Genomic DNA, 19328 nt, shown 5'->3' on the forward strand with positions numbered 1-19328 from the left:
TCATCCCAACACAGAGCACAGAGCACAGGTTAGTCAGAATTGAAAGAGTTTAAGCCAAAGTCCACCACGCTGGCATCTTGCGGATTGGCGCACTTCACAAATCAAAAGGTATATACGTATACCTATTTGCTTAAAAGTAAAACACGCATAGCTCCGAAATATTAGAGGTGCATGCTCGGATCGAACCCTGGACCCGCAAATAGTATGCCAATATCTTAACCACTAAGCTATCATCATAAGAAACAATACTTAGTCACACGAGTAGATATCCACACTTAGTCCTGCATAAAAACGCTGTGTTGCATACAACGTACCAACTGTAGGTAGCTGTATAGTATGTCAAACACTTTGACGACCTGTCTTATGAGTATTTGATTTCCTGTAAGAGAACCTACATGTACCATTTTTTTTTTATTATATAGACTAGCGCTTGGCTGTAATCAGACCCGCTAGCAAGTGATGATGCAGCCTAAGATAGAGCGCGCTTGCCTAGAAGTTGCCTATTCACTCTTGACTTAAAGGTACCCATATTATAGGTGGAAGGGAAAACTGACGCCGGAAGGGCGTTCCATATCCTAGCGGTTCGAATTAGGAAAGAGGAAGCAAATCGTTTCGTACGTGTTCGAGGAATTTCGACTACGTACGGATGCAGACCTTGACGATGCCTGGCAGTACGATGGTAGAAAGGTGAAGGAGGAACCAGGTCAAAGAGTTCTTGTGCACACTCTCCGAAATATAGACTCCGAAATATAAACCCACCTACTCATAAGTTCAAAGCTTACTAATAATATTATTCTAACATCTAGAATAAACACTTAGAAAATTAATAACATCATAATTCGTAATCGTGACTTCACTTCATCTCAAGTGTAAAACATAAATACAAGCAAACATGTACACTTCAGTTTTTCTGATTTGCGCGCATAAAAGCTGTTTGGCAATCATTAAAACGTTAAACAAACAGTTCACGAGATAAACTGACATCACCTTACCCCGGTCTTATTTTCTTGTGTTGTGGCTCAAGTGAAAGGCTTGAAGCGTTTTTGCATTCCTTAAATTGATGCTCAAAAAAAGAAGAAGGTAATATATCTGGAATGCTTGGAAATAAAGAAGCTGTAAAATATTGGCAGCACTGGCTTTATAGGAAAAGAATTTATGGTATACTCAGATTAATTATCTCTCTATCGTATTTATACTCTCTCCACGGAAACAAGTTAGTACGGCAAACATACTCTCGTTTCTGATTGGTTGGTCACTCAAAATGGTTAACGCCCACTGCCTTTTTTTTCTTTGTCATTTGTATCGGTTTACGTAACAGAGAGAGACTTATATTAACTTATCTCCGTGGTTAAGTTTGTTTCTTTCTAATATTGGTATAATAGTTCTTTGAAAAGGCTTTAGAATATCATTTACGTAAATAAATATATTTTTCATTGAGTAATTTGGTGGCTAGCAGATTTTACAGCAGATGATTGAGTTTTTTATAATTTTTTAATTTTTATACCATAAATTCCATTAAACAATGGACTCACAATGTTTGACACATTTCCAAAGCCATCCGTAGCTACTGTACAAACTTAGTTGCTCATTTTTAGCAATCTATTTTTACCCCTAGCACTATTTATCCATACAAATACTATAAAAAGTGTGGCAGTCTGTCTGCTAGCTTTTCACGGCCCAACAGTTTGACTGATTTGATGGGTACAGCTTACATCCCGGGGAAGAACATAGGCTACTTTTTATACCGGAAAACCAAAGAGTTCCCACGGGATTCTTAAAGGCCCATCCGTTTAACCGATTTATATGAAATTTGGTACAGACTTAGCTTGCATCCCGGAAAAATCAAAGAGTTCCCACGGGATTAAAAAAACTTAATCCACGTGGACGAAGTTGCGGGCATCATCTAGTTTTTCATATAATCTGGTAGCATTGGAAACGTCAAAAAATGTTGTTTGATTAAAAATTCGACTATAGGAGTTTATGACCTGTACCACACTTTGATACAGAGAGCAAATGTTGCGTTTTGTTTGTATATTAACGCAATCACACTTACGAAACGGCGGTGTTAGGCGAATCTTCCTCGTGTTTTTTCTCGCATTCCTCTGTATTTAGGAAGCTCTTATCAAAATATCATGAAAGTTTCGAAATTTTTATTAGACCTTTATGTAATATGGTGTAGGAAGGACCCTGTAGAATTATATAATAGAAGATACGCACAAATATTAAAAAAAAAACATAAATAATTTGTTAAAACATGGATATTTTAGGGTTCCGTATCTCAAAAGGAAAAATATCCGTCTGTCCGTCTGTCCATCTTTCGTGTCTGTCAAGAAAACCTATAGGGTTAGGTACCTAACCTAACCTTTTTATGATGTAACCACAATACACAATTATCGGATTTTTTCCTTTAATTGTGCTATAAGACCTACCTACCTGCCTTTCGTGACGCTAGGTCAGCGGGAAGTACCCTGTAGGTTTTCTTGACGGATACGACAGACGGACAGACAGACAGACAACAAAGTGATCGTATAGGGGTTTCTTTTTCCTTTTGAGGTACGGAACCGTAAAAACGAAAGCGCAGCATTGGAAGACTCCCAATAGGTGGACAGACGACTTCAAGTAAGTCACAGGAAGCCGCTGGATTCAGGCGGTGCAAGACCATGGCGGGTGGAAGTCCATACAAGAGACCTATCTCCAGCAGTAGACCTCTATCGTTTGATGATGATGATGATGATGATGATGATGATGATGATATTTTCGCCGAGCAAAGCCGCGGGTGGTCACTAGTGCTATTATAACCTGATACAATCAGGAAAGAAAACATTCACTTTGCGTGCGGTCGGGTTACAGCGGAGCAGAAAATCTACGACGGCATATCAAACTGACCGGAAACTACAATTAATTTGCATAGGGTCTAGTCCAATGGTAAACTACCAACATTTACTCTTTTTTTTATTTTTTTTATTCACTCTAGGTAAGCGCTTGACCACGATCACACCTGATGGAAAGTGATGATGTAATCAGTGTAGTTATTTTCTCTAACTTTTCACTCCGAACCGTTTTGAAACATTATAGATTGTACTAGCTGATGCCCGCGACTTCGTTCGCGTGGATGCAGGTTTTTTAAAAATCCCGTGGGAACTCTTTGGTTTTCCTGGTTTGGTTATTGTTAAAGCACTACCTAAGTATGTATTTCTTTTTCCCGACATGTTCGCCTCATTATCGCGGACATACCCACAATGTAGGTAAGGTATCTAAGTGATAACTTGATTATCACAATTATTGTCTCATTCGGTTCCCACGAAAGTCCATTAAGTGGGGAGTGGGCCCATGCCCCATCGATCTGACTTGGTACAGCACCACTATCAAGATAATTCTAGCTCAGGCTATGATAGTTGTCCACATGGCACATGTTCCGGTAGATACGGTGGCGCGTAGAAATCGATAAAGGGCATGGGTTGAATGGGATATTGCATTCTTCGATCTTCTTAGTTGAGCCTGGGATTTTGCACTACCATTGTATGATTATTTTGGTGGAGATTGGCTCCATCTTGTGATCTAAAATCTTGACCTTCACAAAATACACAGGTTGGTATTTTAAAATCAAACACAGAGACTCTCAAGAACGCAAAAAGTACAAAGAACCTACCTAAAGACAACATACCAAGTCGTGAAAAAAGGAAAACCGGTGGAAAGTCACATTTTATCACTTCATCATATTGTGACTCTTATCAACATTACAATAAGAGCAAAAATTGACTGTTAAATTTGAGTCTCAAAACACTCGAACTTTTAGAATTTGCATAACTCGGGAACAATGTTCTTTGTCCAGGTTTTTAAACAAACAAAGGTGAAAAAAGCTACAAGTGGCTCATGTCAACACTTGCAGGTAGCTTCGCGAGTTCACTGTCAGGATAAAACCACATTAAGTGCCTGTGCTTTGTACTGCAACCACAGGATATAGTAGACTAGCTGATGCCTGCGACTTCGTCCGCGTGGATGTAGGTTTTTAAAATTCCCGTGGGAACTCTTTGATTTTCCGGGATAAAAAGTAGCCTATGTGCTAATCCAGGGTATAATCTATCTCCATTCTAAATTTCAGCCCAATCCGTCCAGTGGTTTATGCGTGAAGGAGTAACAAACATACACACACACACAAACTTTCGCCTTTATAATTTTAGTGTGATTATAGTGTAACTGTAGTAGTTGGTATAAGATCAAAAACACACTCACTAACTTCTCATCATTTTGTATAGGTATGTATCTTAAATTAAACAGAATAATCTCCACAATACATAGGTATCTGATTAATTTAACCACCAAATTAATCAATCGTGGAATGAACCCCGGTAAAACATTGGTATTTTTTTGGTATTCTGTTTTTTGTTGTGACTGTAAATTGTGGTGTGTTGCTTTTTTAGAGCACCAAAAGGGTGCCGAAGTGACTCTACTAAGCCTCCCCTGTCCGTCGGTTTGTCTGTTAGCGAGCCGTATCTCATGAACTGTAATAACTACAGAGTTGAAATTTACCCAGAGTGTGTATCAATTCCTGCTACATCAACAAGTAATAAAAAACTGAAATGGCGAATTTCAAAATGGCCGCCAACATCTTATATTATCTTGTACAATTCGACGGTACCCTACGTGTGCGATTCCGACTCACACTTCACCAGTTTTTCTTTAAGAGTAAGTAAAGTGAAGATAGTAAGGAAAGTAAAGATAAATTACTGATTTGCCCCACCGGAAATCGAACCCGGAATCTTGTAGACCAATGCTCATCACTGTGCTAGGGAGGTCGTCATTTCATTTTAGTTACAGACCAGAGCCGATGTAAATACTGTAATCCTGTTTCCGCATGGCATAATCCGCCATCGACGATTTTCCGCAACGCGTCTTTCGACCGCACATAAACACCAACCAGATATTTCTCTTCCTGGTTCCTGCTATAGAAATATCACACAGAAACATGATAATGTTGTTATGTATGCCATACTCATATTATAAATGCGAAAGTGTGTTTATTTGTTGATTTGTCCTTCAACCACGCCGCAATGGTGCAACGGATCGACGTGATTTTTTACCCGACTGTAGCAAAGCCAAAAGGAAGGGTTATGATTTTAGCAGTCTATGTATGTATGTATGTGGGTATGTATGTGTGTGTTTTTATCCAGATTCTGTGTGTATCACCGTAGCGCCTAAACTACTAGGCCGATTTTGATGAATGAGGCGTCAATCGATTCGTCGTAAAGGTCCGGGTGACACGGATATAGTTCAAGACCTGTTGAGTGGTAAAGGCTACTTTTTATCCCGGAAAATCAAAAAGTTCTCGCGGGATTTTAAAAATGCGTGGACTTAGGGTTTTATTAATCCCGCGAGTACTCTGATTTTCCGGGATAAAAACTAGGTTATGTCACTATACAGGGTCTTTAACTATATCTATGCAAAAAATCACGTCGATCCGTGGCTTCCTCGCAGCGCGCTCGACGACCAACCAACAAACTAGCTTATAATAATATGGGTAGGTACTAGGTAGTGATCTACATCTCTTCATTTACCTTCGCTCAGGATTCATTTTGCACTGAACCTTCGAGAGAACCTGAAAATTACAATGATAATAATATGATGTCACATCAAAATTCAACATCACCCACATCGCGAACTGTATCATTACAAACCGGGGCGGCCATTGCATAAAAACATACACACATAATACATTATTCAACACACATTGTATTTAAATGGCGAACTTTCGCCAATCCGAAGCTTTCGAACTAACCCTGGACATCTAGGCTGTGGGCGTCGCCTAAATGACGAGCTGGTCTTGGTGTAATGATAGAAAGTCTATGTTTCGTCGGGTTAAATGTTTTATTTAATAGCTTTCGCCTCTGACTCAAATTGTTCTAGATATGTGGCACCAGGGGCGGACTAAGGGCACGAGGGCACGTTCCGTCCCAGGGCTGGGGTCTTCGGGCCACAAAGTCCCGTAACGTCCGTTAAAAAAGCGTTCAAATAGAACGAATGCATTCCCAAGTATCTGTTCACACGTCAACGCTTTTTTAACGCGCACTTTGTATTTTCAGCGCAACGCCGGGTTTTAACGCTACGCTTTTTTAACGCTCGTGCGAATTAGGGAAAAAGCTGCTATTATTGTCTATAATTTATTGTTCTGAAAGCACGAGTGGAACCTGTTATTGTGAATCAAGAGCCCGCAAGGGTCAGACCTTCGTTAATTTATAAAAGCTGAAAGTTTCTCAGCGTATAGTTCCCAACACAGGGAGGAACGATCCTCGACTTCGAAGTTTGGATCATGGTGGCTTTGACAGATAACAAGTAAAAAAGGTGTAAAAAAAAAACTTACACCAAAGTAAGAAGTGTATTTTCGCATTTTTTATATTTTTTTTAGAAATCACGTCATGTATTGCCAAACACTTAGGTCGTGGCAACCACCACCCTTAAGAGGGCTCTCTCCGTCACTCGTTTCCACTCGTTTCATACAATCGTAGTTCCAATTTCATTTGAATATTAAGCAACCTAAGTCCATGAAATTTTGCAGACATATTCTAGAAACTAATATCTATGTCTGTGGTTTTCCAGATTTCTGTTAAAATATTCGGTTTCAAAGTTACGCGGTCTTAAAATTTTCATACAAATCTTGGAGCCCCTGTAATTTTAAAACTACATATTTTTAGAAAAATCTAAAACACCACAGACACAGATATTAGTTTCTAGAATATGTCTGCAAAATTTAATGGACTTTGGTTGCTTAATATTCAAATGAAATTGGAACTGCGATTGTATGAAACGAGTGGAAACGAGTGACGGAGAGAGCCCTGTTAACTTAGATTAATTGTTAATCTTTCAGCTTTTATAAAATAACTAAGATCTGGCCCTCACAGGCTTTCTCTTTCTCTATTAGGATAAGACGTTTAGTTTTTATTGGCCACATTCGCAATGATGTAGCTATGCCATCTGTCTTCGATTCAATGTGTGTGGTACAAAAGAAAGATTAACGGCGGAATACCAAGCTTTATTCTTTTTCTTTCTTCTATTTGATATAGCACAAGTGTAAATTAAAAATTTATAACACCCCCGACAAGTGAAGGTTACAGTAACTAGAAAAGAGCTGATAACTCTCAAACGGCTGAACCGATTTTCTTGGATTATAGCTAAGAACACTCTCGATCAAGCCACCTTTCAAACAAAAAAAAACTAAATTAAATCGGTTCATTAGTTTAGGAGCTACGATGCCACAGACCGATACACAGATACACACGTCAAACTTATAAAACCCCTCTTTTTGGGTTTAAAAATGTCAGTTTCTTGTTGTATTTATTTCAGTACCACCCACAGAATCACACATTTAATTACAAATTTTATTCCTTAAGTTCTATATGTCTCGTGTAGGTAACTCCATTTACGGGCAGTCACAACGTACAGTGAAAACAATCATATTATAACAGTCCTACATACTTTTGTTTCTAAATCGCTATCGCTTGTGAATTAAACAAAATGAAATGATACCTCAGCTGCGCGGCAAAGCAATGAAAACTAATATTCGTTCCCCTCACGTCTGTTTGATCGGTGAACGAGATTTTATAATTAATGGCTTATTAATGTAACTAGCCGATGCCCGCGACTTCGCCCGCGTGAATTTAGGTTTTTTGAAATCCCGTGGGAACTCTTTGATTTTCCGGGATAAAAAGTAGCCTATGTGCTAATCCAGGATATTATCTATCTCCATTCTGAATTTCAGCCAAATCCGTCCAGTGGTTTTTGCGTGAAGGAGTAACAAACACACACACACACATACAAACTTTCGCCTTTATAATATTAGTGTGATTACTAACCCCCTTTCGACCGGTAGACACACATTGCCTTTTTTGGTATGATCCCCATTGAAAATCATTTAAGCCATTCCAGTCCAGGTGTGTAACAAAAAGTGAAATTGTAATGTAAATAAGAATTTAGGGTCGATTCACGTTGGCACAGAGTCAAAACGAATAGAAACGTTAATTTAAAATTATCTATACATATAATAAAATTGTAGAAAAGTGGTGTCTGTACAATGGAAATATGTTAAAAAAAAGTAGCAGGGGTTGTTATTATATCGATGCCGAACCCGAAATTGTAATTAATTTTTTTTGTCTGTTTGTCTGTTTGTCTGTGTGTTTGTGCACGCTAATATCAGAAACGGCTTATTCGATACGGTTTTCATCAATATATTGTAGTAAGCTTCACTTAACATTTAGTGTTTATTTTATGTCAATCGGTTCATAAATAAAAAAGTTATGTCAATTTAAAGAATCACGGCGAACATTTCTATTCCACGCGAACGAAGTCACAGGCACAGCTAGTACATAATATAACAATTCATTATTGACTCTATTTTCAACAAGTAGAAGAAATAGAAAGAAATATTTATTTCATCTTAACACCATAAAATTACATTTCACAATTCCACAGGGTTGTACACAATTGTTATTGGAACAGGAATACCTACTTGGTTTGAAACACTATTATAATATGTACATTGTACAGAGTAAACAGTAAACATGGCTTTATTATATCTTCTCTATAAAATCTACTGCCCCTACTTAGTGTTGCACAAATTTCGACCGAAGAAAAGACTTTTTCTAGGTTCTTTTCTGTGCGTTTCAGTCAAGATAGAGGTCATAAGTAGACAGGGAAGCACTTACCTCTATAAGAGATCTCTACCAGTGACCCTTGGCAGTTCTCCTTTTTCTTAAAAGTTAATTCTTGATAATTTTGAAAAAAAGCCAAATTAACTTTAATGGCAAAGAGTCAAGAGAGTGTAACTTTTTAAAAGGAAAGTCGTTTCTCTAGTGTTCAGCTAAGTATTAAAAGTATAATATTATGCAGAGGAAAGAGAACAAAAAAAATATTGTGGAAAAATGAACATTTTAAAATATTATCATTCCAGAGAATCTAGAATCAAGACTCTAAAAATTAGTATTTCAAGATTTTATTATAAGTACCTACTCTGAAACCTGGTCCCAGTTTATTATTTAACGAAATTATTTGATCAATTTTATCAACCGTATAATACACAGGTGTTGACACAGTAATTTTATTTATATGTACAAACAGGCTATTCGGAACCAGCCCATATAAAGAAAATCGCTTAATATAATAACAAATTAATAAATAATTCATTAAAACCAGTATAAATGAGAAATTGTGTCCCCAGTATGGTGCTGCTAACGGTACCGCAGAGATGTTAAAATACATTTCCAAAAATAGTAGTCGTCTCGTAGGTACTTTAAAATTCATAAAGTTAACGCAATGACTCGGTTATTTTCTTTTGTGAATGTTCACTTCACGTTGAAAAAGTTTCATTCTTGTAACATCAGAAAAAAAAATTAAATTTCAATAAAAAAATAACGGGTCTATATTATCGGTTGAATCGGTAATTTTATGCCAAAACGTTGTAATATTTTTGCATTATTTAACGATAACTTACAGGATGGAGTTTTAGATTTTCATTTGCACTACAAAATTCCTGTAATTAAAAACTTCAATAAACAATTTAAAAATTAAAAGTAAATATCATTAATTTTAACGTTGGTACGTATAACAAGAAATTTCTGTCATTCAAAATCAATACGTACTAAATACTAATTTAAAGCACTGAATTAAATACACTTTTTCTGGCAACCGTACCTGACATTCTTTTCCAAAACGCATTCAATTCAATGCGGACATGATCGCTTAAAACAGAAGCTGTATTTAAGTAGCGTTGACAAAAAAACGACCTGCAGGAAGATGGAAAAACAAAAGCCTCCAAAGTCAGGACTTCTGAATGGATGGCCAAAAAACATGGACGATTTCCCGTTGTGTCCTCGTTGCGATTTTAATGGACATGTATTTAAGACTGTCGCCGTTTATTTATGTTACTTTTGGCACATGCTTGAGGTCGGTTCGGCAACTACAGCAAAAACAGTCAAATTATGTACCTGCAAATACAAACTCTTGCAGGAAACAAAGCAAAATAAAGAATTTTTGACCCCTTTTACAATTTACACATCATTTATGCATGAACAACAAAGATTTACAAGAAGAACTAATACGAAAAATTAATATAGTTCCCCAAGATTTCAGTGTTTACGGATAGGTACACCAAGACACCTGGTGGTTTTTAGGGGTACGTCCCTCAAAAAGAAAAACAGAACCTTATAGGAGCACTTTGTTTTCTGCCTGTCCGTCTGTCAGTCTGTCGTGTCTGTCAAGAAAACCTATAGGATAAACCTATACTTCCCGTTGACCCATGTTTTCTGTCTGTCTGTCAGGATCATGAAATTCGGCAGGTAGGTAGTTTTATAGCACAAGTAAAGGGAAAAATCCGAAAACCGTGAATTTGTGGTTATATCATACAAAAAAACAATAAAAATGTGTTCACAAAAAAATTAATTCACTAAATCACATATAGATGGCGCAGACCGTTATTAACTTGCAGAGTTCTACATAAAGGTGTTAGGTATATCTTGTACGATGGTACGGAACCCTTCGCATGCAAGTCTGACTCGCACTTGACCGATTTTATAACTGAATAAATATATCAACCACTATTGAATTTTTATTTTATCTAAAATAAATTATGTAAGTATAGGTAAACCACCACTAATTTAGGTTTATTCAAAAATGATTAGGTAAGTGGTTAAGATATTTTTTCATTTTAAATTAAATCATGCATTTTATTTCAAAATAATTTTGGGATTTACTCAGTACATTTCCCCGTAGATCGCCGCGACTGATTTGTATCTAGTTAAAACTTTCCTCGTTTGAATTTTAGTAACTCATTTAGTTTATTTTTTGGGTCAGAACTCAAGAGGCGTCGAGACCAAGTGATTCAGATATTCAAATTTGTGTAATATTTGTGAATAAATCTACTAAATAGATACACAAAAGGATAAGGTGACTGACTGACTGACTGATCTATCAACGCACAGCTCTAGGACCACAAGACTGAAAGGCACACAGCTAAGCTAAGATTTTTTTTAATTCAACCCCTAAGGCAGTAAAAGTTTCGTTTGTTCGAAAATCAGTTAGTTTTGAAGTTATATCCATGAAACTTGGTATTTAGGTTTTGAAGGAAAACGGTTAGTTTTCGGTTAAACATAAAGGAATTGATATTTCAGGATTTTAGAAAATTCAGAGGGAAAAGGAAGAGAAACAAGTGTAAATTAAAAATTTATAACACCCCCGACAAGTGAAGGTTACAGTAACTAGAAAAGAGCTGATAACTTCCAAACGGCTGAACCGATTTTCTTGAATTATAGCTAAGAACACTCTCGATCGAGCCCCCTTTCAAAAATAAAAAAACTAAATTAAAATCGGTTCATTAGTTTAGAAGCTGCGATGCTACAGACAGATACACAGATACACACGTTAAACTTATAACACCCCTCTTTTTGGGTCGGGGGTTAAAAAATGGACTTTCATAGACAGGTAGAGGGTTATCTAAGCAGTATTCTATAATGATCTAAGTATCTATCTACACGGGATTTTTAAGAGCCTAATTTCACGCAGACGAAGCGGCAGGCAAAAGCTGGTAGAAACCATCGTTTACGCAATATTGTAAGCCTCAACCAGTCGACTTTTTGTGCTGATTAAAACAGTTTTAAATTCTTGAAATACGTCATGTACACTACAATTTTTTTTTTCAAGACTCAAGTTTCCATATACGTAAAAGCAAAATGTGTCACCGTAAAATTTCTCGTGGGAATATCGTTATATTTGTTGGTGGATCGGATGTCAATCGATGTTTTAATCGATCCATCTTTCATTCAACAATGGACACTCAATCACCTACTGAAGATACTGAATTTAGTTTGTAAAGAATTTTTGCAAAATCTGAATGCTTCTTTGGAAAAGGCCTTATTTTTGCCTTTTTCCTTTCTATATAAAAAATATCATATTTGTCACCTCTTGAGTTGCCCATAGTAAAGATCTTTGTTGTAATAACCGGCAAAGTTTCTTGAAGATGCAAAGAAGTTAATTAGAAGTGTGCTTGTTTTATCAAGTTAGTAGGTGTCATCTAAGGCTCAGAGCAGACCAAGTGCAGCTGGAATTGACGCGCGGCGGGCGGCGGTGAGTATGCAGCGGCTAAATACACGGCGGTGATATTATAGGCCTGGATAGGATTCTCGATCATTTGGTTTAAGTAAATAAAAACACAGTGGTCGCACCTCGCCACCACTCCACTTGGTCGGTGTGCCTTGCACTTTAGACTTTTTACTGGCTGTTAATGTAACAAAATTAAGAAAATGTTCTTGCAGGTTCGCAACTAGCTTTAGTTTTTTAAGTTTTTATCCCGTCTCGCCCTTTTTCTCATAAACAAGTAGGCAACCACTTTTTATCCCCACTGCATTGCATAACCACCATAGGAATGTCACCGCACCATAAGATGGAACTAAAATGAATTTTATGCGCTGGCGCCGACAAAAAATCCAAAAGTACACTATTGTAGAGAACTTGGATTTAAAAAGTTGCTATTTTTGTAAAAATAGACAGGACTATTTAAATGTCTAGATGGCGTTAAGACCAGTGGCTTGAAATACTTATGTTTTTATTTATTTCTTTTCATCCACTGTTTTCTTTACATTTCAAGTCAAGTAGTAACTTCTTATCTAGCTTTAAGTTTGTCAATGTGTTTATCCCACTAATATCATAAAGGCGAAAGTTTGCGTGTATGTAGGTGTGTATGTGTGTATGTTTGTTACTCTTTCACGCAAAAACCACTGAACGGATTTGGCTGAAATTCGCTGGATTATGGTGCCCACGCACTTGAACTGCACTGCAGCGGAACTGCGCGTCGCGTCAGCGCCCCGCACGATATTCTCTCCAGCCGCGACGCGCGTACGTCACTGCCGCGCGGCGCGGCTGGAGAGAATATCGTGCGCTATCGTATCGTTCCGCTGCAGTGCAGTTCAAGTGCGTGGGCACCTTTAACGTTACTTTTATCTATGCAAGTAGTTTGTTGGCGAGTTAGGACAGGCCTATGTCCAACAGTGAAAGTCCACAGGCTGATTATGATGATCATAAAATAAAATTTATTTTACTTAATATAAATTTGTAAGGACCTGCCGCCACTTGAAACATGTTTACAATGTCACTGCGTATTCCCTATTCCAAAAGATACATATCAAAAAAAGTAAACACTAAACCCAGGTGCACTTCCTTTGAACAAAGTGACTTGACATTTATAAAAAAAACAAAATAACTCCCGAGTCCCAACCGAATTGTATTTCCACTCAGCGAGCGGTATGCTCATTGAATAATGTATACTGTAGCCGAGAAAAGTTGTACGCACATCTAACACGCACCGTACGCGCCGAATATAAAGCATTGCAGTACCTCAAATCAAAATTTATTTTTTAGCTCATTAGTCCGAAAATACTTTTTGTCGTTCAGAGACGCGGTTCCTCCTGAAAGTCTTCATATATTAAGTGATCCGTTGATATACTTACTTTATTTTTATTATATTATTGAATTAAAAAATATGTTAGTCAGTTTCAGTTCCATTACATAACAAATACATATATAGATAGGTAGTTCAGTTCGTTAAATTATAAAAATACATTATGAACATAAAATATAATATTATTTATTAAATGTTTCAAATTGGTACCTGTGGTACTAATACGCCCAAAAACAAAATTTTTGAATTGTTTTTCTTACATTTTTATTAAGTTGTATACTGGGATGAAAAAAAAAACAATTGTGTTTCGCACGGCTGAAAAATTAGCAGAAATGTATTGAGTAATGTATGTCAGACGCGTGCGGCCGATGCCATACACTTTCAATGTTTAATATGGTCGCTTCGGTTTTGACCCGTGGAAGGCTATCTTTAAAGCTACCTCTGTGACACGTCGCGATTTCGTTCGTTTCTACAAACTTATTTGATAAAAGAATGTAAAAATTGACTTGACATTAAAAAAAATATCTGAAGACCCAACTGAATTCTATTTCCACTCAGCAAACTGTATGCTCATTGAATAATGTATAGTTGTGAAAAACACATCGCACATCTATTAGCGCGTATCTTTACGCATTTTAGACGACATTCTTAGCACAGAGTTTGAGCAGATTTTTTAAAGTAATTTCCAAAGTAGTCAGACCAGAGACGATTTTATTTAGATTGGCTAATTTTTATCGGTCCACTAGCTTATTTACGGTAAGATGTAGCATTTTGATGCGATGCTACGTAAAACCTCTTTATCTTAGCTACCGTAGAAACCGATTAGAGAGGTCTATTTAGTTGTAACATGTCTTTTCTAATACATGAAGCGATCTGGCATAATATTATACTGATAACTTAATAAGAATTTTTGCGACATCGTTTGCTATGACATCGAATTTTAATACCAAAAAACATGCATCAAATATTGCCGTTGGCTTAAGAGGGATCTCTCCGTCACTCGCTCCATACAAACGTAGTTCGTCTCTCATTTGAATACTTACCAATCATACTCAATGGAATTTTGTAGAAACGTTCCGGGAACTAATATCAATGCCTGTGGTTTTCCAGATTTCCGTTAAAATATTCGGTTTCAAAGTTACGCAGTCTTAAAAGTTCACATACAAATCTTGTGCCCCTGTAATTTTAAAACTACAAATTTTTAGAAAAATCTAAATCACCACAAGCACAGATATTAGTTTCTAGAATATGTCTACAAAATTTCATGGACTTTGATTGGTTAATATTCAAATGAAATTGGGACTACGATTGTATGGAGTAAGTGACGGAGAGAGCCCTGTTAATATGTGGCACGTTCGGCGGAGTGCTGGTAGATGTGCGCTCACTATAAGGTAGCCGAGAAAACGGCTCTAATTTATGTGAAGGTATTTTGTACCTCGCCTTAATAGGACACCCAAGTCCCGAACTTTTTAGTGCAAAGGCTACCTACATTGACATTTAACGTGATCGCACTAGGGAGTTAGGGGCGTGTGTAAAGTTGTTATGTACCCCATTTTATATGGAAAAGCAATTGGAAAACATGAAGGTCCGACCTCGTTGAGACTGTTGATACAATAAAATGTCCCAATAAAAGGCGGGGAAATATTGTCCCATTTGTTTCATCGATGTATTACTTACTACGATTTGTATCAATTCGGAAAGGGACAAATCTAGCGAAAACTCGCGAATAAAATTCCGCTACAACGCTACTTATTGATACAGCCTATCTATACCCATCAATGTATATGGATTAGCCTTTCCATACAATTCCGTCCGCAAAAATACGCTTGAATCTTACATCATCGTCATTGACAAAGTCAATAGACTTTTGCAAATTCTATTGACTTTTTGAGCGCGTTTTTTATCTTCGAAGGGCCTATCGGCTATCCATATACATCGATGTCTATACCTAATGGAAACAACAAACAGGGCTGGCTCATTTTTGAGAAAAGGATCAGCCTGGCTGTCCTGGCTGTCCAGTCTTGACACTTCCACGTGGGCATGATTTGTATTGTAATTAGATAAGGCTAGCTTTAAGTTTTATTGTAATATTTCATTAGAAAAACAGACAAGATGTCAAAGGAAAATAGCACGCATTTCTTCAAGCATGAATCCCACAAAATGTAATAAAATGCGCGTACTAAAACGCTAGTCTGAAACCGCTCTAACAACAGAACTATATTAAAATCATTACAATGTCTTTGAGCTTAGCTCTAGAGTACAACTTGAAAGTTAACTTCGGAGCATAAATCTGAGTTCTTAAACTTAAGTAAGGCATAAATCTAAAAGGAGTGCTTAAAGTTAAGCCTATTTCTTTTGTAAAGTGCGTCGGCATTCTACAAGACCACTATGGCTTTACCTTTATAAAACTCGAAAGAATGATTGTATAAATCATAGCATTAAGGTTGTCATGGATGAATCTACTCTATTTAACTATTTGATATTAGTTAATAATAAATAGTTACCTAATAGCTTAGTGGTTAAGACTTTCGCTCCTATTAATATAACTTTTCGTAGTTATGTCCGTTTTAAGCAATTAAATATCACTTGCTTTAAACGCTGAAGGAAAATATCGGTCCAATCCCCTAATACAGGTCCAGCGGTGGACATCTGTCGGTTGATTAAAGTTATGTTCATCGTAGTCTCAAGTCTCTACCTTCAATATCCTTAAACTCTTATATATATTTGATTGATAGTGATACTTATATTGGTGCGTATTAAGCCTATAATACTACTAAACCGTATAATACGCTTTGTGGCTTACCGTGGCAAAGGATTTGAGTGCACTTATATTTATTAGGATAATCCTCTTATGATCTACTGGGACATTTGTGGAGTCTATGGCTTACTGAGCGGCTAATATACAGGGGGTATCATTTTTGGATTATTTAGTCAATGAATATTGCAGTGTTATAATATTTTAGTATGTTTTTGTTTCTTAACTATCGATTTTTAGTGTTTGAGTAATAAATAATCAAACTATTCATTGGAGTGAGAACCAGCGTAAGTTTTCGATTTAAAAAACGTAAAAATGGAGTGACGCCATTAGACTTTTTATCCTACGTAATAATAGCAAAGTTAAAAAATAGAATTACGCTGGTAAAGCTTCAGACACCTAATTGATCATAAAATGTTATTATCCTCATTAGAAAAGTTTGATATAAGAAACTTTTTGCATCGAATAAAAGCTTTTCCAAGAAAAAATTATTAATTTGGTCAAATTGAATTTAGTTTTAGTTGAATAGGACTGTCTGATACCCGCGACTTCGTTTGCGGGATATAGGTTCTTAAAAATTCCGTGGGCACTAATTTTACGGGGTAGAAAGTGTTAGTTCAGGTTATATTAGCTATCTACATACCAAAGAGTCATGTCGGTTCAGTCATTGTGGCATGAAGGAGTAACAAACATCCAAACGATTACGTTTATAATGATAAGTAAGACGAACAAAAACACCCTGTATATTACAAAATATGTCAAAATCAATATTTATGGGGTTTAAAAATTTGATGGTGAGCATTAAAACCAGCCGGTAGCTATTTATGAAAGGTTGTTTGTCGGCGGCTTTTGTTATTTTATTTTTATGTGATCATAAGATCACCTGATTGTAAGTGGTGATGTTGTCAAAGATGAAAGACCCTCTACCTTGAAGAGTACTAAAATACTATAGTTCTTTTCTTTACCACAAACGACTTTACGGAGCGTACCTACGAGTGGCGCCTGTTACGGTTTTTAGTTTGCCTATCGTGTAATTGATAGCAAATTTTTTGTAAATGAGAATGTTTTATCTTAAAAAGCCCGGCTAAGTGCGAGTCGGACTCGCGCACCGAGGGTTCCGTACCCAGGTATTTTTTTCGACATTTTGCACGATAAATCAAAAACTTATGCATAAAAATAAATATAAATCTGTTCTAGAATGTACAGGTAAAGCCCTTTCATATGATACCCCACTTGGTATAGTTATCTTACTTTGAAAATTGAAACATATTTTTTTTTTTTTTTTTAATGATGATACCACAAATTCACGGTTTTCAGATTTATTCCTGTACTTGTGCTATAAGACCTACCTACCTGCCAAATTTCATCATTCTAGGTTAACGTGAAGTACCCTATAAGTAGGTTTCTTGACAGACACGACGGACGGACGGACGGACGGACAGACAGACAGACAGACAGACAGACAAACAGACAACAAAGTGATCCTATAAGGGTTCCGTTTTTCCTTTTGAGGTACGGAACTCTTAAAACTTAAATTCACGCGGACGAAGTCAGGTATCAGCTGGTATTTCTACAAAATATACCTACTTATTTGGAATTTACGTTGTATGGTTGAGCTAATATGACAGAGATATATGGAGCAATATGTTATACACACAGTATTGTATTAACGAGTATAAATTACACTCATCGTAAATACTTGACGGATTCTCGCGTACCTGAAACAAAAAAAAATGGTTAAGTCCACATACAAAATCACAAGAGAATTTGAACTTTATTTTCTTCATATTAAAGTGTAATTTTGTATAAGCTGTGGAAAATACTATCTATATACCAGCCACACGCCATAAATCCATCACTTTAGAAATAGAGTAAGAGCAAGTGATGTATTTGTACGAAGTGTTTGTACTGGTTTATATTTTACATACTAGGCAACATGTATCGACTTGTAACTTGTTCATATGACAAGTAAATATATATTATATAGCCAGACGAACACCCCCTTTCCAATATTTTTTTTTTATATTAAATATTATTCAAGATATTATGAAGAATTGCTTCAAAGACAACTTTTGATCCTGCCTGCAAAACCTAACGCATTCAAGGTTTTTAAAAAGTAATGAATTTTCAAAAGCTTTGGGACTATACTTTTTCGATTCTTAGATTCGTAAAAATGAGATATCAGTCCTTGAAACGGATATTAAACAGAAATCGAGCTTGTGTTATGTTTAATAATGACTTATATGCTTATGAGTAATGATTTTGAGAAGAGTTCTTGCCAATTTCTTGTCAGTTTTTTCCCCCTTTGAGTACGGCTTGTCTTGGCCTATCATAAATGCCTGTAAAGTAGGACCTACACGAGTTTAATAAACTGAGTTTGAAATTATAGTTCACTAGCTCTTAGTGTACAAATACTACGAAACGATTATTTTTCTCTCGTCAACAATAGTAGCGCAGTTAATCTGGCTTATACAATTACATCCCTATCCAATTACTGAGATATTATCTTTTTTACGTAAAAAAATATTTATACTACCATTGTCCGTAAATGGGATTTATCGTAACCCTTTCAACGGGTTACGGAGCTATAAGAAAATGGAGGAGGCGTGTGATCAATGCGATCATTTGTTTTGGTTAAATAAAATAAATAAAGATTAATTAAGCTTGAGAAAAGAAAATGTTAGAAAGTACAAAATTCATTTATAAAATTGTATAATTAACTACCACAATATATTATGTACTTACGCCTCTACGGCTAATTTCTTGAACTTCTGTAAGAATTAATTATAATCTTTTGTAACACACGTTATGCAAAAAAAGAATTTCTATTTCTAAAAAAAAAAACACAAAAACAACAAATCGTACAAGCTACGAGTTGATAGAGGATTTATATGAAACATGACATGTTCAAACTGCTTGTTGTGTAGTAAATCAACAGAAAACTTTTACTAAAAAAAATAACTTATCATTAACATTCTATAGTTTGTTCAGTACGGTTTGTGTATACACATTGTTGAAAAAATGATATCCTCACATGATCACTTCGTTATCTGTCTGTCTGTCGTAGCTGTCAATACTGGTCAAGTGGATCAAAACCTATACAGTACTTCCTGTTGACCTAGAAACATGAAATTT

The 19328-nt window shown here is 36.2% G+C and overlaps 1 protein-coding gene and 1 long non-coding RNA gene across 3 annotated transcripts in view; both read right to left on the reverse strand.

The window, feature by feature from the left end:
* The window catches only part of LOC123876757 (rho GTPase-activating protein 7), a 376179-nt gene that overhangs the window by 102021 nt on the left and 254830 nt on the right, over positions 1 to 19328 (reverse strand). The gene's annotated exons all lie outside the window — the stretch shown is intronic.
* LOC123876781 lies at positions 5556 to 17801 on the reverse strand. The gene is made up of 3 exons (XR_006798423.1): positions 17781 to 17801; positions 9682 to 9974; positions 5556 to 5596 (listed from the first exon to the last, which is right to left on the reverse strand). It is a non-coding gene; the product is annotated as an uncharacterized LOC123876781 (long non-coding RNA).

Source organism: Maniola jurtina, chromosome 22 (genome assembly GCF_905333055.1).
Source record: "Maniola jurtina chromosome 22, ilManJurt1.1, whole genome shotgun sequence".
NCBI classification, from domain to species: domain Eukaryota; kingdom Metazoa; phylum Arthropoda; class Insecta; order Lepidoptera; family Nymphalidae; genus Maniola; species Maniola jurtina.